Source organism: Mauremys reevesii, linkage group 10 (assembly GCF_016161935.1).
Source record: "Mauremys reevesii isolate NIE-2019 linkage group 10, ASM1616193v1, whole genome shotgun sequence".
Taxonomy (NCBI): Eukaryota; Metazoa; Chordata; order Testudines; family Geoemydidae; genus Mauremys; species Mauremys reevesii.
The window spans coordinates 53,319,411-53,342,737 of NC_052632.1; the positions used below are offsets into that span (position 1 = coordinate 53,319,411).

Genomic DNA, 23,327 nt, shown 5'->3' on the forward strand with positions numbered 1-23,327 from the left:
CTATCCCTTACAAGTCTCTGCTCTAGAACGGCTCCAAAGCTAGAATGGCAGGGGTGCTGCAGGCCAGAACTGACACACATTGGCAGAGAAGTTTGCACATCTCACTGTGGGCCAATCCAATGCTCCATAAATTCAGTGGAAAGTCTCCCCTTGATTTCAATGGCAATTGGATATGGCCCAATATCCAGATCTAATCTGGAGTCTAAAGTTTCATAAACCCCAAATCACATAATCTTGTCCATAGCACTATAACTAATGTAGTCTAATAATCTGTCCGGCAGTAACCTATGCTGGGCTTGTTGCATTGTTTTGTAGTTCAACATATTATTGAGTGAAATAAGATAAATGTTCCTATTTTAGATAAACTCCAAATGCAGCAATTCTGCAAAGCATTAGAAAGTTCATCACTGCATATACAAAGTGCTTCTCTTCCTATTTTCTTCTGCTGGAATGTGTAGTATAATAGGTTACTGTTTATTGCAACAAACAGATTTATTTTTTTAATGTATCCCATGAAACAAGCAGGAAGGACAAGGCTGAGTTCATGACGGAGTTGGCTTGTTTACACTTGAAATATTGCAGCCGCACCACTTTGTGCTTCAGTGTAAAGTGTGGACACAATCTACGCTGGCAGGAGGGGTCTCCCATTGGCATAGGAATTCTTCCATCGACCTAGCACGGTCTATAACAGGGATTAGATCATCTTAACGACATCGCTCAGGGGTGTGGATTTTTCATTTTCTCTCTCTGCAGATATTCTTATCTTAGCACTAGGGAAGCTGTGCATGCTTGCTTGCTATAAATGTCACGTAGCTGTTGTTACTGAAGACTTGTGAGAAATATCCTCTAAGTCATTTTGATTTTTCAGATTCCATGGTCATTTCTAGCAAGGACACATGGTCTTGCAGTTAAAACAGAAGCCTGGGAGTCGGGAGATGTGGGTTCTTTTCCCAACTCTGCCACAGACAGACACCATGGGCAGGTCACAGATGATCTGTACCTCAATTTCCCCCTCTGCAAAATGACAACACTAATTCAGTGATGGTGTGAGGTTTAGTTAATATTTGCAAAGGGCCTGGAGATACTCAATCAAGGCTTACGAAAGATAAAACTTGCAGCTAGAAGGTGGACTCCTGACAGTGAAAGACCTTAGATTTTGGATAGCATGCTAAGCTAGGCACAGCTTCAGGACACCTTCCTTGGGCTAACAGAGATGCGGGTGGCGCATAATCACTAAGGCAATGTTCCAGAGAAAGACTATATATAAACACTCACTAAGGATGGTTCAATGATGAGGGCACTAGCCTAGGACTTGGGAAACCAGGGTTCAATTCCCTGCTCCACTTCCTTTGTGACCTTGGGCCTCTCTGTGGCTCAGTTCAGATGGGGACAGCCCTGCCCTACTTCACAGGGGTGTTGCAAGCAAGCATTAAAGATTGTGAGGTGCTCAGATACAATGGTAAGTACCTAAGATAGAGAAACTGAATCCCAATTAAGCAGACCCTGAAGCCTTGGAGGAGGTTGCTTGCTTCTCACCAGATGCTGCATTGGTTTTGTGGAGTTGTCTACCAGGAGGATAAAGATGGGAGAAAAGGATGAATCAGAAGCTGAAAACCCCATGGCTCCCACTCAGGTAGATCAACGTAATGAGTTGTGGGCCATGAGATGATGCTAAGTGAAAAGGTGACACACAGACGCTGCTAGAGATATCTCCACTGGAGGGAACTTCTAGAATCATAGAAATGTAGGGCTGGAAGGGACCTCAAGAGTCATCTAGTCCAGCCCCCTGTGCTGAGGCAGGACCAAGTAATCTAGACCATCCCTGATAGGTTTGTTCAACTTGTTCTTAGAAACCTTCAATAACGGGGATTCCACAACCTCCTTTGGAAGCTTATTCCAGAGTTCAACTACCCGTATAGCTAGAAAGTTTTCCCTAATATCTAACCTAGACCTCCCCTGCTGCAGATTAAGCCCTTTATTTCTTGTTTTACCTTCAGTGGACACGGAAAATAATTGAACACTGTCCTCTTTATAACAGACTTTAACATGTCACACTGTCTGGAGTGGCTCACAAGCGTGAGCGCCTACCTCAGGGCAGACTGTCAGTAACAGAGCAAACACCCCCAAGCTGGTGGCATGTTCTATAATTAGATTCACCAAGCCAATAACAAATGTGAACGGATCACTATAGCAGTCTTACCAGGGAGTCGCAGACAGCCTCCTGAGACTCTCCAGTTTATCCGGCCACCCAAACTGGACTTAGTGATCAATGGTCACTTACGCCAAAAAAATCACACCACATTCAGGTGGCTTCCAGTCACTTACCCCCCAGATCAGTTGGTACCCTAGATCTTACGCCAAAGACAATGTTTGTAGCCAATCCTGTAATAAATTATCCATAGGTTTATTCACTAGGAAAAAGAAATAAGACAGTTATTTACCAGTTAAAGCAAGCAAATATATACAGTGAAACCTCGCTATAACGCGATGTTTGGGGTCCAAAAAATTCCATCACGATAAATGCAGGGTCACGGTATAGCGGGGTTTCAAGCCAGTCAGTTTAAGTCAGTGGTCCCCAACACGGTGCATTGATGTGCGCCGCCCAGTGCTTAGTGCCCAGCAGGGGAGAGAAGCCGCGGCCCCGCGCCTGCCGGGGACAGAGAACTCCAAGGCTGCGGGCACCGGTGCTCTCTGTCCACGGCAGGCGCGGGGCCGCGGCTTCTCTCCAGCTTCTCTGGGGCTGCAGGCACCGGTGCTCTCTGTCCACGGCAGGCCAGAGAGAAGCCGCGGCCCACGCCTGCCGGGGACAGCGAGCACCAGCGCCCACAGCCTCGGAGTTCTCTGTCCCCGGCAGGCGCGGTGCTGCAACTTCTCTCCCCTGCTGGGCACTAGACGGGGGCACATCAATGTCCTGGCAGGCGCCATGGTGTTGGGGACCACTGGTATTAGGCCTTAAAAGGGAGCCAACTTATGATCGCGTTATATGCGATTTCACATTATGGCAGGGCGCGTTATTGCAAGGTTTGACTGTACACACAAATGAGTTATCATCTAAGTCCTAAGAGTGACAGAGTTGTAGTGATCTGTCAGTTAAAAGACAGGTTTCAGAGTAGCAGGCAGCCATGTTAGTCTGTATCTCAGTTAAAAGTGTCTTTCAGGGCAGATGCAGGAGGCAGCCCCTGCAGATCTCTGGCTTCAGTTTAGAGTCTCTGGTCAAACAGCCAAAAAGATGAAGTTCCTTGTCAGGGATTTTTATTCCCTTCCCCCCTGAATTCAAGATGATGGACAAGTTCATGTGCATATCTCCTCTTCATGCAGGTGTGGGGAGAAGCAATCAACAAAGTCTTTTGTCTTCTGATGTTCCACAATGGTTTGTCTGGTGTCTATGGACCTTCTTTTGCTGGGAAGGAGATAACACCTCCTGTGTTTCACACTGGGTAATGTTTCTCTCCCGACTGTGGGGGCTGATAGTTAAGTGTTTGCTCTGCAACTATTACCTTATAACAAGGGACATAGACATTATAAGTGAGATTAATGCACGCAGCAACATACAAGCATATAATGGAGTCTAAATACATTCTTAGAAGACTAATATCTGTTTTGAGCAAAATGAACACACAGGTAACCTGGCCAGGTCTCCAACTATGATACCATCAGTCCTTAGCTAATGCCCAAATGGCTTAGGCAAGAGCTAGCATCTAGTCTGTCAGTGTTGTAACATATTTGAAGATGGCTATTGGGTCCCACTTCAGTCTTCTTTTCTCAAGGCTAATCATCTCCATTTTTTTTTGACCTTTCCTCATAGGTCAAGTTTTCTAAACTTTTTATCCTTTTTGTTGCTCTCCTCTGAGCTCTCTCCAATTTATCCACATCTTTCCTAAAGTGTGGCACCCAGAATCGGACCCAGTACTCCAGCTGAGGCCTCACCAGTGCCAAGTAGAGCAGAACAATTACCTCTCGTGTCTTCCATACAGCCAGCATGGGATTAGCCTTTTCCACAACTGCCTCACATTGTTCACTCATATTCAATTTGTGAGCCACTATAACCCCCAGATCCTTTTCAGCAATACTACCACCTGGACAGTGATTCCCCATTTTGTAGCTGTGCCTTTGTTTTTTCCTTCCAAAGTACTTTGCACTTGCTGTACTGCTGGCTTGTGTGCTGCATCAAACACTAGTTACTGCTCACAGGATGTAATTAGAGCTTTCTGTATTCACGAGGTAGGGAACACAACAGATGGTGCAGGCTTATTCTTAAATGCAGAGGCACTGGAATGACCCATGCTTCCAGCAGCTCTTTGCCAGAACAGGGATTTAGTTCCTTTTTACAGTTTGGTGGTAGCAGTCACATTGTATTTTGCTCCTCACTAAGCCCCCTCAAAATTTAGCTCAGGATTAACACAGGGACACACTGGGAAGGTCCCAGATCACACATGGGGTAACACTGTGATACCCTGAAAAATGTTAGGGGTGCCCATAGCTAAGTCTACTCTGCCAGATTGTGGTGCGCCTTACCCCTGCACATTTCTGGGTGCTAAAGACATAGCTACATGTGTTCATACATACCAGGAGCACACATAGGCACTGTTGCATATAACAGCAGCTAACAGAACTCCCCAGCTAAGCTGATATGCATTTGGGGAGACAGCTCTAAGAGGGGCAGAAGTGAGAGCACCAACCTGTCACCTCTGGAAGCCAGTTTAGATCACAAGTGCTTGGGAAGTGCTCAGTATAGCCACTAGGGAAAGTTCAGTTACATCACAACACAAGGCTCTAGTCCCATTCTGGAGGAGAGACTTTCTTGTTCACTTGTCAGAATTTCACATGTGTAAATGTGTAGGAAGTACTAGGCTCTTTGCCTTCCTCTCATGCCCCCCTTCTGTGCCAGTTCACAACCCCCAACTCAGCATTCTTCTCAGCCCCAATTCACTACTCATTCTTCTGTGGTTAGGAAGAAAGGAGGTTGTGACCTTCTACTCTGGTGTTGTGTGGACGGGTGCTCCGCTAGGTCACTCTAATCCTTGACTCTGGGAGCCAGCCTTACCCTGCTCTGCTGTGAGAACTCCCACTCCTGGGCTGTTCACACACAGCCTCTGGCATGTAGGCTGCTCCCAGCTACGTGCAAACGAATAACACTAGCCAATATCTCCAGTCCCAGACACAACCCTCCGTCTTGCAGTGTCCAGTTATCCCCGCTGGACGCTGCAAGCTTATATGAGTTTGATCAATTTCTTTGTTAAATTGATATGTACCAGGCTTGTTATCCGAAGGGGAGTCTCTGACATGCTTCAAACCAAACGCACTGCTTCAGGTAGAATAAAAAACAAATGTATTAACTATAAAGATAGATTTTAAGTGATTATCAGTCAAAGCATAAGTCAGATTTGGTCAAATGAAATAAAAGCAAAACGCATTCTAAGCTGATCTTAACACTTTCAATGTCCTTACAAACTTAGATGCTTTTCACCACAGGCTGGCTGGTTGCTCTTCAGCCAGGATTTCCCCTTTGATCAGCGCTTCAGTCGCTTGGTGTGGTGTCTGTAGATGTATGTGGAAGAGAGAGGGAGAGCATGGCATATGTCTCTCCCTTTTATCATGTCCTTTCTTCCCTCTTGGCTTCCCCCCACCCCCCAGGTCCCTTCAGCGTCAGGTGAGCATTACCTCATCGCAGTTCCAAACTGAGCAAAGGAAGGGGGGTGACTCCCTTGAGAGTCTAACGGATTCTTTTGTTGCTACCTAGGCCGCGTCTATTCTTCCTGTGAGTCTGAGCTGGATTTGTCCCATCTATGGCCTGTTGAGGTGTGAACTGCCGTTCTGCTTCTGGAGAGTTTTTGTCTGGGCTCGCTTTAAGCCATGAGAATACATTTTCAGCCTCATAACTATATACATGAAATTATAACCTATAACATCACTATAGTAACAACGCTCAGTACATCATGAGCCTTCCGAAGCCACCCGATATGATAAACTTTGCATTGGATACCCCACAATCATTTTACAAGGATGAACATGGGGGTGCTGGGTGTTCTCCCGACGTACAGAGGTCTCTTGGCCTTTGCATGAATGAGTCTTTCAGGGAGAGGACAACTTCTCTGCCAGGCCACTTCCTTCTCCCTGCTTCTAACTGCGCTGTCTCCCTTATCAGAGCAGGGCTAGAGCAGCAGGTCACCTCCACAGGTGAGACGAATGGCAGTGAGGCCTCAAGACCCTCCGAGACCTCCAGGCAGCCACTCAGCAGATGCCAAGAAGGGGCACAGCCTGGACATGGTTGGCCTGGTCCTGTAGATACATCAAACAGGATCAAAGAAAGTGCAGGATGAGGTGAAAAATATGTGAGCCCCATAAACTCATGCTTAACATAAAGCCATGCCTTCGTTTGACATAATTGAGGCTCAGTAAGCAGGGCACTGAAGAGACGTTGTAAGTCAGGACTTCAAGGTTCATTGACAGATCTGGGATAGGGAGCTCATGCAGCACTTACCAGCACTAGACTAAGCCAAGTCTGTTACAGCAACAATGTTCACCCAAAGATCTCAAAGTACCTTACGAGGGAAGGCAAGTATTCCCATTTTACTGTGGGGAAACAGGGGAGGGATGGACGGATCACTTGATGATTACCTGTTCTGTTCATTCCCTCTGAAGCACCTGGCACTGGCCACTGTCAGAAGACAAGATTCTGGGCTAGACAGACCTTTGGTTTGACCCAGTATGGCCATTTTATGTTCTTAAGGAAGGTTAAGTGAGTTACCTAAGATCATTCCATGAGCAGGTGGGAGAGTCAGGACTAAACTAAGCTCTAAACTTCCCCCTTCTCTGTGTGACACTTTCATAGACACCAAAAATCACAATAAAAATATTTTCAGATTGCAAAAGGATGCAGACTTTTGATTATAAGCTCTTTTGAATCCCACTGCAGTCAGGGCATATTCTACAGCAAGCCCTACAAGACCTTGGACTAACATCACCTTCCAGTCGCAGCATTTCAAAGAACCCAGCAGGTAATCTGGAGTGACTGAATCACAGAGAGACACAGGCTTGGCCTCTGTCCCCTTCCCCACTTCAAAATGACACTGATCCAAATTATTACACTGGCCCACCAGTGCAAATTTCTCTAGTGTAGACAGGCCTATTGTGAAGGCATTACAAATCTGTGAAAGTGTTCCCTAGTGCTGTTTGAAACAGTAGTACATTAAAGCACACTAGGGAACATTACAAAGAAATTACACATGACAGCATATACTGTACAAAAAGAAAGCCCACCCAACCCCCCTGATTTTGGACATCTACATAAAACTCAAAAATTGCTAAAAAATAAATCCTGAAAAATGAAGTTAAAAAACACTGAAAAACAGAAGCCCTACTTATGATGGATGTTTTATGAGAAGCTACGAACACTTGAGACAGATCCTTGGGAATACAATAGTTTGATCTCTACTCTTGCACTGATTCAATGGTCAATAATTTGACAAAACTGGGAACTTGGTGGAGTCTGCTAAGGCCCTCTACAATAGGGATGCCAACTGCCACCGCCAAGAAAGAAATCAGAAATACTAATCCCCTCTCTGTAATTAAGTTAGTAATAAGGACCATCAACACAAGAGATCCTGTAGGAGAGAAACATATTATCCATTTCTTAGTCAAGGTTGAATAAAGCTTTCCTACAGAGAGAAATGCAGCTTCCTGTTGGGTGCTGGACAAAGTTACCCATTCTAGTTCTGTCTCCCCTCACCTGACAAAGGGAGCACTACTAAGGGGCTACCTGAGTACAAGCACTACCATCTATGTGGAGTGGAAGGAACACCTCCTGCCAGCCAAATCAGGACTTGGTGAGAGATTTCCCCATGCCTAAGCTTGGGGTGATTCTAATTCCCCCTCCTCTCCTTTTTGTCAGTGTAAATTAAAACATCACTGTTTGGGCAGGGTTAATGTATTATTGGCGACCAAGTTTCTAAAAGTCTAAAGCTTTCAAGACTAGCCACTCCTTCATGAGACTAATATCACATGCCATGGCTGTGAAACCCTTCCAGCGAAAACCCTCTTTCTGCCTTTTCAATGAGAGCACACTTTTAGCCAGTTTAGAATCGAACCCCTATCAGTCTAATGCATCTTACAGCGTCTCTTACCAACCTGCATGAATTGGTGTAGCCTGAAACAACTGCTAAAGGATTTTGACTCATGTCAATCATACTTTGAAGCAGAGTGTTTCAAAGGAATCTCTCAACCCTCAAAGGACAAATGTGTTCAGATAGCATCTCCAAAGAGGAACTGTAACAAATCTAGTGAAATATTTTCCCTTTACACTCTGCCTCCCTTTCCCATCCACAAAAAGCCCTACATTAAAAGCAACATTTAGGGCTAGCCTCAAAATCCCACACACCAATAAATTCAGAGTGAAGAAATCTTACTCCATCCTTAACTTACACCATCATAATCAATGGCATCACACAGAGGTAAAAAAAAAAAATCTGTGTTCTTTCCTGGACCTTTTGCGGTAGATGAAGATGGAATATACAGTTTAGAAAATACTTCTGATTTTTGTTAGTAGAAATGGCAGGCAGCTCAGGTCCTGCCTTCTCGCACAGTACTGGCAGAGTTTGGCAAGATTTTTGGAGGATCAGGATGGCTGAAAGCCAACTTGCAGCTCTTTCCAACTTCAGGGAGAGTATTCTGAGCCTTCAGAAAACTTGCTCTGTTAAACTGAGAGCTCCTCTTTTTAATCATAAGGCAGCAGTAAAGGCACAAACTGTGTTTTAAAGATTAATGGCAAACAATAACTATATGCAAACCAGGCTATCAGATATGATCCCATTTGGCTCATGTAAGGATGCAGTTGGAAGCTTCAACTCTGAATTTAGTTTTTGCAGGTTCACAGCTACTATTTAAACAGATTGTAATATATAAAAAAATGTGTACTGCAAATGTGACACAAATGGATGTAGCATTGCATCAAATAATTTATTCTCAAAGGGGCTAATTTACTCCTGTAGTGGAACATTTATAGTACTTTCTTGGCTAGGAAGGTTTTTAGTTTGGTTGGCTAAACATGGAATATCCAAAAACATGGAGGGGATTCTTAACAGAAATGCAACACTCTGTGTTCCAAGCCCTGTCCTATTTTTGTTAGTCTAATGGCTATTGGTAACCCCAGTCTTTGAGAAAATATACAATGCATCAAGACTCTATAAAAAGCAGCTGTTATTTCAAGTCAGGGGCTGCAATATCTCAAGAGTCTTGATGAATATAGTTTTGTTCTTTATACAGTGTTATCTTAATCTGTCTCTGGTTGTGTCTAATACAAATTAACTTCAAACTGCCCCATCAACAAGTGATGGGAGACAGCATGATCGGCCCGGCATGTGCCACATGTCATTGGTAAGCAAGCCTCTTCCAGCCAGTGATGCAGTAAGCTGATGGACTCCCAGAAGAAGCTGGCTCCCCCACACACATTTTTTAAAAAATTACACAGGCTGTTTCTAACTAAGAAAGACATCAAAAGGATTCACACTAGTTCACATGATCTCCCCAACTGTGAAGTTATATAGAAAAAAGTAGGCTCCCAAAATGATCCACATCCATTAGCTTAAAATGGGACAGCATTTTCCTCTAGTCCTGTGGTCAAAACTTGCAGTGTTTCTGCGATGCTGAGATACAATACAACAATACAATGTTGTGATGCACTGTGGGATTGTCTACAACCTTCACAATTTTGTCTTGCATGGCAGATCAGTGAAAACCCAAGCTTGACAGCAACCCGAGAATTAGAGGGATACAGTCAAGGCTTTAAAAAAGTATTATGATATACATATGGATAGGTGCAACAGCGTCAGAGAAAGACGATCACTTCAGACTCTGAAAGAGTTCCAAGCAGTGGTACTGTTTGTAACACAGAACTGCAAAAGCACAACCATGCAAACAACCAGCTGTACAATGCAAACAGTCCCTGGAGGATTTGTTTACCATAATATTGGGGCAACAATATGCCCCTGCTCCAATCCTGCATCTTAAAACAAACAGATGATTGGGAAAGAGAGAAAAGATCACAGAACAGATTGAGAAAATCTTTAACAGCACCCACTGTCAGTCAAAAGCAGGAAGCACTGTCAAGAACTATCATCTCAGGCACTGGGAAGCACAGAAACATCAAGAAAGCACTGAATCACAAGAACCTGAAAAATTCAAAGGAAGGAAAGACAGGATAACAATTGTCTCAGCATTTAAATGTCATGCAGACACTCTGGCAGAATAACCTATATTTGCCTTGCAAAATATGGATAATGTCCAATTTTAGGGACACTGCTATTCGATTAAGAGGAACTATTCCCACCACCCACATCAAAAGAATGCAACATGCAGCGTGACATATCGGCAGACTTCACTACAATACAGCTCAGGACCTCCCAATTTCAAAACAAAAGGATGAGAGCAATTACAGCAGGTCTGCTACCTGTGCAATTATTTTGCAGCCAACCTCAGTCCTGCCCACAACAAAGCAAATGAGTCCACCCCCAGAGCTAAGCCACAGTTAAGTTTTGTTAAAATCTGTCCACAACACAATCTTTAAGTCTGTGAGCTAAATTAAAAATCAATATTTCAATAATTCTCTACAGGAATTTAAGCTTATTTGTCTATAGATTATACCTACTCTTCCAGCTGCATGGCTTTTGGAGGGAACACAGGGGATTTCTGAGTGATGGTGGTTTAGGTTTAATGTAATTAATATTCAGCTGTTCTTCACATCCCATCTGGAGGATTCTACTTCTCATGCAATGGCTATTTAGGCCTCAAACCACCTTTTTTTTTGGGGGGGGGGGGGGAAGAAATTGGATCTAATTTATCTGGACAGTCTGACGCATAATTAAGTTAGAGAAACAATGAAGGCAGGAAGACTGAGGTCCACCAGCATACGCCCCCCCTCACTAAACTGATTATGTGAGATGCATCCACTTAGAGACTGATGGATAATTGTGACTCAGAGTTTAAGTGGAAAGTGGAAAAAGCCAAGGTTTCTGCCCATATGCCTAGTTCTACTTGAAAAGCCATCTTGCAAGGAGGACTCCTTAATGATGGCATTTTACAGGACATACACACAGCTCACACCCTTTCCAAACATATTCATTGTATTATTAATGTTAGTGAGCACATCACAGGCTCAAAACTAGCCAAAACTGGTGATGACCAATGACTGACCATATGCATCCTGGATGGCTGCCTGTGTGAACAATCCAGTTCCCAGCAGCCAGATGTACATGTTACAAAAATACCAACACAATGGGCATTTCTGACTCTCTTTAACAGAGACAGAGGACTGAATGAGTCACAAAGACCAAACTGCCCTTCTTACACCTAGGCCAGGTCCACACTAGAAGCTTTTGCTGATATAGTAATGTCAGATAGTGGTGACTTTTTTATGACATTTTTATACTGGCAAAAATCCCTAGTGTAGACAAAGTTATACTAGCAACAAAATGCTTTTGCCAGCAAAGTTTACAAAAGCAATCTTTTGCCGGTATAGGCTATCTCTCCACTAGAAGGGGTTGCCAGTATAGATACACCAGTAAACCCTTTCCAGTATAGATCTAATGTAGATCTGGCCCTAGAGTTGGTGCCTTCAGGTCAGGTTTGGAACATGGAGGAAGTTTGCCTCATCACTCCCTGCACTTGCTACTTCTGTCTTGAGGCTAAACACAGGCTTTCAGTCCAAGTCTGTCAGAAAGGCATCTTTCACCAGTATAAAAACCACACCACAAATTCAATAATATCTATAATGTCTCCCCAAAATTAAAGAGCCCAAAGTGACACCATAGCACAGCAGCCAAATGTTTCCATCATCATAATTTTATGTTGAGAGTGCACACAGTGCTCTGAACCCTCCACCAGGGGACTCTCTGTACTAGTGATAAAATGATGTATGTATGTATGCAGTGTTCTTGTAGCCACTTCCCCTTGAATAGTTCATTGAAACATGTGTTAACTGCTTATGTTAAACAATCTGTTCCACCCTTGTATTTAGCTGTGACACTCTGAGTGAATTTCCCAGCCATGAAGAAGTGTAAAATCGAAAACTTGTTTCTCTCACCAACCGAAACTGGTCCAATAAGATATTACCTCACCCACCTTAAAACACTGAATGGTCCATCATGGCACCTACACTATGTTGGATCATTTTAATAGCTGAAAAAGGCCTATGCTTTGTTCCACATTTAAGGGTCTAACATAACTTATGAAAATCAAGTTGCTTTCTTTCTGGTTTGCACATGATCACAAATTACTTCTGTCAGAAATCAAAGCACAAGAAGAACAATGTAAGTATCACATCAAAAGATAGAAGTTGACACACTTGCTCTCTGAAAATAAAACTGAAGAGCCTGCTCAAGAGCCTGATCCTGCAGTCTTTATGAAGGCAAAACTCAGCTTTATTTTAGTGAGCTTTGCCTGCATAAAAGCTGCTGGGTCAGGCTTAATCAACCTTTTTCCTATTTAAAAAAAAAAGTTGACAATAGATATGTTTCATATAAAATACCATTTCTGCCATATGGGGGAGGATGGAAGAGAACTAGGTTTAAAGCTTTCTTCTATGATGTCACAGATACAGAGATATCATCTTACTACCTAAGAGCTGCAACACAAAGCTTGCTTCTATTAGATTACTTTTTCACCCCTCTTTCTCACCTTGGTTGCAAGCAGGACATCCTGTCCAAGCGTTCTATGTAGTTAAGTTAGGAGAGATGGTTCAAGGTTGTGTGGGGGAGGGATTAGAACAACAGAATCAGCTCACAGTCGCAAAAAACAAACAACAACTTCACAAAGTTCAGTCTGAGAAGCTGTGCACCCGCAATTACAAGGTTTGTTTTTTACCCAGCAGTTTGGTATGCCAGTTTAGAAGCTTGAAAATGTAAATTCTGCCACTGTTGCATGTACCTCCATTCTAATGATTTCATTATAATCACCATGTTACCAGGCTGCCATTTTGTCCTATTTGCACTTTGCAAACATTACACAACGTTGACATTAACATGCCTGTTTGTATTTAATAACTACTAGAGTGCCTCACAACCTCAAACTCTTTGTTCAGCCACATCAGACATTATGTTCACAGAACTCTGGAAGTGATGACTACAGGGGAGCACAAAACACTGTTTTGTTCTAGGTCCTACAAAAATCATTGCATTTTATTTTTTTGTTTAAAGATTAGGAGATTTTAATAAACTTCTTTAGAGCCCAACACACATTCTTTCAGATTACAGCAATTGTCTATATTATAGCCTATAGCTCTAATATAGGTCTTTTAAGGGGGCAAAAGGGTCCAGTTGCAACCTCTTTGCTACATATATTCCAACCAAATATCTCTGGATCAGAGAACATGCTAAAGGACTGTGTGTATCCCATATCTCCTTCCAAAACCAAATCACCCGCAGACTGGGAAGAGCTGTGCATTAGTCACCGCTCTTAACAGTATTTTCTACTTGGACCAACAACAAAATAATCAGTTTTTACATAATAAAGTTCCTCAGTGCTTTTTGCTTTCTAACCTGACAAGTACCCAGTAAGGTTAGAACAGAAGCTTGAGGAATTTAATGGCAGACACACTTATTCTATCCTACTTCCCAAACTGATTCAAACTCATGCCTTTCTTTGAGTTTTCTATTATCAAAGAAAAAAGGCCCTCCCCCTCCACCTCTCCCTCTTTCAGGCTTCCATCTGTGTGAAGCTGCACTGACAGAGGCAATTAATGTAGGTTTGACATTACCGCCCCATTTTTAAACACAAATGAGACAATTGCATTTGCCTATGCCACACACATTCCGATATGACAAGGTGAAAGAATGAAAAAGTGAGCTCTGGAAATTACCAGTGCCATGGACATGCAGGGTTAGTAACATGGCTGAAATACCCCCTTCTCAACTTCAAAAAGGAACAGGCACCACTAATTACAACTTCCTCCTACTGTCTCCCCAATACTCACATCGCTACTCTTGTGTTTCCAAAATGCACCTGTTAGAATTAGGATCTTGCCCATCATTCAGACCATGTCATGCCCATCTTTGAATTCCTTCCCTTGCTTCCCCCATTATCCACCACATCAAGTTTAAACTCTTGTTCTCGCTCTCAAAGTCCTTCAGAACTGTGCTCTGGCCTGTAGTCTCTGAACTAGTTTATATGCATGAACTTCATCCACTGCCTTCCTCCATTGATGACTGCCAGTACTCCACTCATTTCCTCTCACTCAGTGCCTTTACCACATTGCCAAGACACTCCCCAGCCCCTCTCTGGTTTCAAACCCCTCCTACAGATTCACTTCTGACATGATACCCGTAAGAAATGAAAAAATAAGTCATTTTAATCCTGTCTCTGGGCCTATAGGGGCCTGCAGTCATCTCAATTACAGATTTTTGACTGAAAGATCTTTATGGTAGGATCTTATATAAGGGCAGAGCACATCATCAGTTTTTTTACAAATTAACAATAACTAATCACCACTTTCTCCCAAAACAGTCATTTCCTACCCCAGCTCACTCAGGTTTACTTGAAAAGGGGGAAGGCCTTTTTTGTAAATACATAAAGGTGAGCTCAGAGCAATACCATGTCAAAGTGGAACTCCAAATATTTTGGAGTATTAGGCCCAAAGGATGCCAAAGGGGAATGATCTTGATATTTGAAGTGTTCACAAAGTGCCTCTGAATGAGTTATGAGTGCCTCAGAATAACTTCTATTATAAAAAAAGAGGGTTTTTTTACCTTGTATTAGAGTTCTAAAGTGTAACAAAGAAAACATTACCACATTTAACCAAGTCTGTCATCTGTTAAAAGTGAACCATTTTAGTCATGACATGGAATGCTACAATTTACAAAGCACTCACAAAAAGTTTAGTGGAATTCTTCACTAGTGCATGAAAAAAACTGTACTTATGAAACCACTTTCAAACTCAGTAAGAATATGTCTGTAATCAAAGGTCTTATACCCACAAAACCAACACTGACAACATTTTACACCTACTTTCCTTCATATGAGTCATACCAGGAAATATCTGAAAACTACAATCCAGGATATTTGGAAAAAAAATCTGGGATATTTGGGAAACAATCCAAGGCACACCTTTTAAAATGGTTGAAATTCCAAAAATTTGCAATTCTGTGTTTGACAGAATGGAAAAAATAGTAGCTATTTTGCTAAAAATTAAAGGACAGTTGTTAGCGTACAGGACTTCTGGCACTGCATTTCTGACTATACCACTGCCTCATTCGGTGACCTGGGCAAGTCACTAAGGCCTGCTCTACCCACAGATTTTGTGCCAGGATAACTATTTTGGTTAGGGGTATAGGTTTTTTTTAAACCATTGTAGCTATCCCAGAACAACCTCAAGTGTGGATGTAATTCTATACTGGTACAAGCACTTTGATACCAGGTCCATGCCAGGAAGTTGTCCCACTTTCATTATACCAGTACCGTTAAAATGAGAGAATTTTCATGCACCACCGAGGCCTTACACTCAATCTGTTTCCACCTATTTATGATTTTCCAGTTTTCTAAACCACTTTCTGATGCTCACGCTGAAGGAGCTCTAGAAGCATAAAGTATTGTTATGGCTGTGTATCACGAGTGGGGTGCGTAGCTGGGAGCCTGACCTTTGCTTTACCTCACAAGATACGAGGGTGCAAGACCTAGGTAACGTTTTCCCCTGGGTCATGGTTTACGGACAGGGCTTAACTGGGCACGCAGCAGCCCGACTGATTTTCATCAGTTCCATTCAGGAAAGTAAACAGAGACGCGCGGGGGGGGGGGGGGGGGGGCCTGCCCCGCAGACAGACCCCAACAACATCCTCCAGGCAGCTCAACCCGACTAGCGACTCCTCTCATGCCCCAGGCTCGCCAGCCGCCCCGGCCCCTCCAGCCTGCCCCCCGACTGGTGCCCGGGGCAGGGGACGCAGCCCCAGCCCCAGGGGGACGCAAATCCGGACAGTGCCGGCTCCCCAGCGAGCCGCCAGGTGGTGCCGCAACGCGCCGGAGTCCACAACCCCCCCAGGGACGCCCCGCAGCCCGGGGCTGGCTGCCGAGCGGCGCCCAGAGACACCCCCCCCCCAAAGGACCGGGGCCCGCGCCTCCCCCCGAAGCTTGCTGCCTCACAGGGGCAGGTTGTCGCGTCGCGGAGGTTGCTGGGAGTGGTAGTTCTCGGCCCCTCCCCTCTCCCGGCTCTCCCTGGAGCGCGAGGCCCGGCCGGACTACAGCCCCCGGCATGCCCCGCGCGAGGAGCGGGGCCATCCTGTAGGAAGCGCTCGGGTCCCTACTGCCCCAACCCTGCCGAGGGAGCGCGGCGCAGGCACCGAGCCGAGGGCGCACTGCCTTCCCGCTGTCGGAACCGCCAGGCCCCCCTCACCTCACGCGCCACCTACCGGATAGCAAGGCGGCGGCGCGGGAGGTCCCCGACAGACCCAGCGGCGGGAGGTAGTGGGAGAATCCGCTCCGCTATACGCCTTGCTGTCACTGAGTATGCGCGCTGAGGAGTGGAGCATGCGCAGTAACATCCGCTGAAGCCGCGGCCCCGCTCTGCCCTCACTTGGGATGACAGCGGCGTCCCTGCGGCTAGCGGCGCGGGGCCAATCCGAGGGCGTGGGGGTGGGCGGAGCCTGTGCAGGAGCGGGTCAGACTCAGCCAGCTGCCGGCAGGGGGAGGGGCAAAGGGAGAGCACGGGGTGAAGGTCAGGCCAGCTGTTGTTTAGGTGCCTCGTGGGGCACCTGGGAGCACCTGGCTGCCCTTGTCACTCGCTGGGAGCCCACACACCTGGACAAGCCTGTACCACGGGGTTCTGTGGCTGCTAGCTGGTGTGAGATCCTTCTGTAGACAGACTCCACTGTAATTCTTACATAGATAGATAACCCTGAGATAGATTGACAGCCCCAAGAGTTCAAAAGTCATGGGTTGTGCACCAAAAGTTATTAAATTGAAAAATATACACACACACATTTTTTTATTTGCTTGTTTGTGTCCAAGTCGTTGGTGGTGCACCAGCATCACACTTCTGCTGTTACCCTTCTCAAAGAATCTGCACCCTAAAATCCATATACTTAAAACATTGGTACATTCCTATAATATTCAGTACTGTTTTGGACTTCCTTTAGCATGTGATTCTGCCCCGCTCCTTCCCTTTTTAACTGAAAATTTATTAAAAATCCTTATTTGTGTAACTAATCCCCCAACACTGAACCACATGCTTTACTCATCTGTTACTTCACTTGTTGCATACATAGATGGTGAATTTTCTACTGAATTGTTTATATTTCTAAATGCATATCTGACATTTATAGCCTTTTATGTATGTTACATATTTTGCTATGATACATAAAGTGATATTTTTCACTCCGACAAGTTTACTGTTTTGTACTGCCGAAATCAGGGATTTTTTAAAATAAATGATTCTGTTACGCCTTTGCATTGGTGAGCAGGAGGCATAGTTTGTCTTTTGGTGAAATTAAAATGCCCTGTGTCCACTATGTTTTTACAGTGGGATAGTTCATGCATGTTAATTACCCTCTGGTAAAAACACATTTTCTTTGCAGTGAGGGGACAAACTATAATGCTGACTCAAAGATGTTAAATGCACCATTATTGTTTATGGCTTGAGAACTCTGATACTGATTGTTCTAATAACATGCCCCCTTTGCCATCAGAGGTATTTGTGTATGAGTATCAGCACCCTCTTCCCCATTTATGTGGGTATCATTGAAAACTAGTTACCGCATTTTAAACTAAAAGAATTAACAGAGGCTTTCCCCGACTCAGTTTCCCTTATTCCCTTTCCCTTACTAAGGCGATGTCTACACTATGGACCGCACAGCAGCACAGCTGTACCACTGGTGCTGCACCCAAGGGCGGCTCCAGGCACCAGTGCAGCAAGCACATGCCTGGGGCGGCAAGCCGCGGGGAGCGGCATGCTGGTTGTTGTGAGGGTGGCCGTCAGGCTGCCTTCGGCGGCATGCCTGTGGGAGGTCCACCGGTCCCGCGGTTTTGGCGGTAATTCGGCGGTGGGTATGCTGAAGGCGCGGGACTGGCGGACCTCCCGCAGGCAAGCCGCCGAATCCGCGTTACCAGCAGACCTCCTGCAGGCAAACCGCCGAAAGCTGCCTGACTGCTGTGCTTGGGGCAGCAAAATACATAGAGCTGCCCCTGGCTGCACTGCTGTAAGGTCTGCTGTCTAGCCACTCGGCAGGAGATGCTTTCCTGCTGACATAGAGCTGTCCACACTTGAAATTTATGTCAGTCAGAGGTGTGTTTTTTTCACACCCCTGACCAACAAAAGTTTTGTGGATGAAAGTGCTAGTGTAGACAAAGCCTAAGGGTTTATCTACACAGACACTCTAAAGGTATGAAGTTAATGCACATCACTTACAGTGCCTTAAACCCCTGTGTGGGTGCTCTCATTCAGAAATAGTCACCTTAGTTTTGGCAATGGCAGTCAGGGCAACCATAAAAAATTGCTTGAGTCCTTTCCCAAACTACTACTAATCATTAGGCCGTTGATCTGTCTTGAACATTTTTAAAGTTTTGTATAGTCCGGGTGTAACCCACATTTGATTTTTTAAGTCCAAAGAGAAGAAGGAAAGCAGTGGAGCACTCGCCTTAATTTTCCGAAATGCTCCCCTTTGTAGAAAAGCTTTTGAAATATTTCACAGGTATCAGTTTTAGCCTGACAAAATTTCAATACATGGTTTTAGATTCAAATTTAAGGTGTTCTTACTCCTTTTCTCTGCCCAGAACTGGTCAGGACGTTTTTTATGATCAGGAAAATGAAGGCCTGATAATGTAATGGTAAATTGTGATGTGCACACAGAGAGCATTGGCCCAGATGTACAGTTATCCCCTCTATAAGCAACGTGCATAAAGTGATGGCACTTGTGTCCCATTAGAATTAACCAATTGATCCACCTTTTTCTGGTGATCTAAATTGTAAAGATTCCTCTTTGATTTCAGGTTCTACCTGCTCGCAATCACTTGATGTAAACCTTATCCTTTCCTCTGTGCTCCCAGGAAAATGTAAATAAAAACACTGCGTTGTCTCTTACACCTTTCTTACATGATGATGATAATAATAATGAGTCCATGACTGCAATAGCCACAACAGTGTGATGACACAGTCCAGTAGGCTGCAACAAAATATTGTCAGCTCACTTAAAACATTTAGATGTTGCATCTAAGTATACATGCAGAGTGCAGGGCTGATCACCTGGTCCTGGAACATCCAGAAGTAGGGTGTGACAATTACTAGATATGCTCTGAATTTGTTTCTGAAGCCGTATAGGATGTTTTCATTGCAAGCAAGACACCTTGGCAAGTCATTCCTTGTTTACTCACCTGATAGCTGCGCCAATCAGGTCTCAAGAGGGGAAATGTTATAACTATATCGGCTTCAGAGTTAAGACTTGACATCAGCGGCTGATCAGGGCTGTGCGGGATGGGTTTGCTGACAACATTGAGAAGTGTTTTGAAAACAAGGAGGTTGTTGACATTCTTATCAAGAACTCAAGAAGCCAGGCACATACACTGGAGAGATGAGTCACACTGGAGGGATGAGTCATGGTACCTATTGAGTTCCTGGGGCCAAAAGGCCCCTCCCGCAGCCTAAGGGGAGGAGCTACTGGACACATTGCTCAAATACATTCAGGGGATAACAAATGTTAAAACAGGGATGGGAGTGAGGGTCACAGGGCCACAAGCAGGGAGTCATGGAGGGTGGGCGTGAGTCATGGCAGCTGCATGAGCAGTCCTGGTCTGACTGTGGGGTTGCCTCACATAAAGTGACTTGAATCGGGCACAAAAAAATGGAAGCCCCCAATAATCAGAAGGAGCTTTTAAATCTTTAGGCCTTAGTGCCGTGTGGCCAAGGGTATGTCTGCACAGCATCTGCGATGGTGCTTCCCAGCATGGTTAGAGGTACACGTGCTACCTCTGCTTGAGCCAGCATACTAAAAATAGAAGTGCAGCTGCGGCTTCCACTAGCTGCCTAAATACGTACCCAGGTGGTTGGATGGCAGGACTGTACACCGATGGCTAGCCTGAGCTGCCACCCATGCTCCCACAGCCACACTGCTGTTTTGAACATGCTAACTCGAGCAAAGCTAGTGCAGGTATTTCTACCGGGCCTGGGAAGACCCCACACAGCTATTGCATAGATGTATTCTTGGTAGCTAGCACCCTGGACTGGGATTCAGGAGATCGAGGTTCTGTTCCTGGCTCTGTCACTGAGCTGCTGTTGGGCCAGTCATATCCTTCGCTATGCCTCAGTTTCCCCATTTGTAAAATAGAGATAATGATGCTAAATCCCCAATGCTTAGCCTGGGTTAGCCCTAACAGCTACATAGACCTTGCTTATTACAGAAGCTTTTATAACTTTCTCAAACTTAAGCTTGTAACTCATTTGTGTGTGTCTGTTCATCTGTTTAACTTGGTGAATAGCTCTCATTTTCTTTTCCTATTAAAAAATCTTCATGTAGCTTATTATAGGATTGGCTACAAGCGTTGTCTGTGGGGCAACTGATCTGGAGTAAGTGACTGGTCCTTTGGAACTGGGAGTAACCTGAATATTGCTGTGATTCTGCATGTAAGGAACCATCTATCACACAGGCCAGGCAAGCTTACCTGGGTGGCAAAAGAGTCCCCATGGAAACTCCCACTAGTCTATCTGTGACGCCATGTTTAGGCTGTTACAGTTCCTTAAGAATTTACACTTTTCAACTGATTGGTGAATCTTAAGTACAGAATTGTAACAGGGAGAACCTCGCCTGCGAGCCTCCTCTCAGCTGGGTGTGGTACTGTAATCTTTTTTTCCTCCAGCTCCAGGCACTCCCTGTAGGTTGCCAACCTTGCTAAGTGGCCTTCAGCAGCTCAGCCGTCCAAGTGAGTCACACAATCAATAATGGACAATGTCTGTGACAGATTTCCCCAGGGTGCAACCTGGGACTGGGGTACCACTGAGCCCTCTGGCATACCAATCTGGGGGTATGGCTACACTTGCAGGTGTGCAGTGCTGGGAATTACAGCTGTCTTCATACAGTTGTGTAGGGAAAGCGCTGGTGTGTGGCCACACTCACAGCTACCAGCACGGCAGTGTGGCCACATTTGCAGTGGCATTGGGAGTGGTGCATTATGGGCAGCTATCCCAGCATTCAAGTGGCAGCAATGTGCTTTTCAAAAGGGAGGGGGGGGTGGAGTGTGACAGGGAGCGGGGGAGAGAGAGAGAGTGGATTTTTGGAGCCAACACTGTGTATCAGCTCCCTGCCTTGCAAAATCTGAAAATTTCCCCGACCCCTCATTTACTCTTAACTGCAAACAGCCTGCAGACCAGATAAGCAGCTGCTCCAACGGACTCCCTTTCTCTTCCCCCCCGCCCATTTCTCTCCTCAAGCAAACACTCATCCCCCTGCCTGCCTCATTCACAGCAAGGTAGTGGGTTATCTCAATTGGTTGTTCACAGTCAGTTACAGATTGATCACAGCAAACAGGAGCTGTGTTTGTTTTTTAGATAAGCAGCTCCCGGAGCCCCGAGTTCACAACAAAACAAAGAGAGGCATCATAACAAAACAAAGAGAGTAATTTAGTTAAAAGCATTCTGAGATATCTCCTAATACCTTGGAGACCAATAACAGCCTGCTGTGTGGCCACACTTGACGAGCAGTGCTGCATCACCAGCGCTGCACTCGTTATACCTCAAGCCAGGGAGTTGCAGCACTGGATGTGCCTTGCAGGTGTGGACAGTTACTAAGGCTATGGCTACACTTAAACTTCAAAGCGCTGCCGCTTTGAAGCGCTAAGTGTAGTCAAAGCGCCAGCGCTGGGAGAAAACTCTCCCAGCGCTGTCCGTACTCCACCTCCCTGTGGGGAATAACGGACAGCGCTGGGAGCGCGGCTCCCAGCGCTGGGGCTTTGACTACACTGGCGCTTTGTAGCGCCGCAATTTGCAGCGCTGCAGAGGGTGTGTTTTCATACCCTGCTGCAGCGCTGCAAATTTGCAAGTGTAGCCAAGCCCTAAGTTGCAGTGCTGTAAAGCCTCCACCAGCGCTGCAACTCTCCAGTGTAGCCAAGCCTGGGTCTCCTTTGAAGCTGTCAGTCTGTGACAAGCTGCAATCCTCTCCAGGTCTTACACTGCCATATACAAGCAGGGACACACCCAACTGCAGTTACATGAAGGCTTCTCCTAGCCACTCATGAGCTAACAGTAAAGAGACTCCAGCCAGCTCCCGCCCACCCCAAATCTCAGAGCTGTCCTGTCCTAGTCAAAAATCTGAACAATGTAAGTTTATTACCCAGTCCATCCCTCAATGCGGAAAGGACAATGCGCCAGTTTTTTGTTCCTAAGCAGATTCTGCAAGCACAACACACTGTTTTAGGGAAAAAATAAACAGATTTATTAACTACAAAAAGATAGATTAAGTGATTATAAGTGTACAGATCAAAGTTGGTTACGTCAGAAAAACAAAATTCCAATCTAAATTCAATAAACTGGACTGGATTTTAAATAAGTAAGGCTAAGATTTAGTCATGGGTATTTTTAGTGAAAGTCATGGACAGGTCATGGGTAATAAGCAAAGGTCACAGGCCGTAACCTGTCCATAACTTGTACTATAAATACCCCTGACCAAATCTTAGGTGCTCTGGGGGGCTATAGGACACTGCTGCTGCTGCTCCTTCAGGGCAGCCCGGGGCTCCACTGCTGCTCCGGAGGTGGGGGCAGCCTGGGGCAACACTGCTGCTCCAGGGCCACGCCTAGGATTGCTGCTGCTTCAGCAGCCCCGGAGACCAGCTGCCTGGGGCTGCTCCAGCAGCAGCCAGTGTGGCTGGCCCCAGGCTGCCTGAGCAGCTGGTCCCAGGGGCTGGGCCGGCCCTGAGGTCAGCCACACCAGCTGCTGTAGAAGTCACAGAATCTGTGACTTCCATGACAGACTCGCAGCCTTAGAAATAAGCAGTGTCGCACCCTGATGGTACAAACAGTCCACCAATCTTCTGTACAGAGGCAGGGCTTTCTTCTTTCCCGCCTGGGACCCCCTTCCCCAGTTTAGTCTTTGTTCCTAAGGTGTTTCCAAGTGTTGAGTTGAAAGGTGATGACGTCACTTCCCCCTTTTATAGCTTCTTCTATGTGGAGAGAACTTCATTGTCCCAAAGCCCCAGAACAGTTTCTGGAAAAGTACAGGCATGGAGTCTAGTATCACATGATCTAGTCACATGCCCTTGCATACTTTGATGAGTCATAGCAGCCATTACCCATATACTGGCTGAAGCATCCACAGGAAAGTTATCAGGTGAGGATAAGTTGTTCCCCATGCCCATTGTTTTCCTTAATG

The 23,327-nt window shown here is 45.3% G+C and overlaps 1 protein-coding gene across 1 annotated transcript in view; it reads right to left on the reverse strand.

Annotated features, from left to right (window-relative positions):
* Positions 1-16,569, reverse strand: part of CDIP1 (cell death inducing p53 target 1) — a 39,110-nt gene extending 22,541 nt beyond the window's left edge. Inside the window, exon 1 of the mRNA XM_039492026.1 lies at positions 16,389-16,569. The gene's annotated coding sequence lies outside the window, so the exon portion shown is untranslated. The remainder of the gene's footprint in view (positions 1-16,388) is intronic.
* Positions 16,570-23,327: the final 6,758 nt, after the last annotated feature.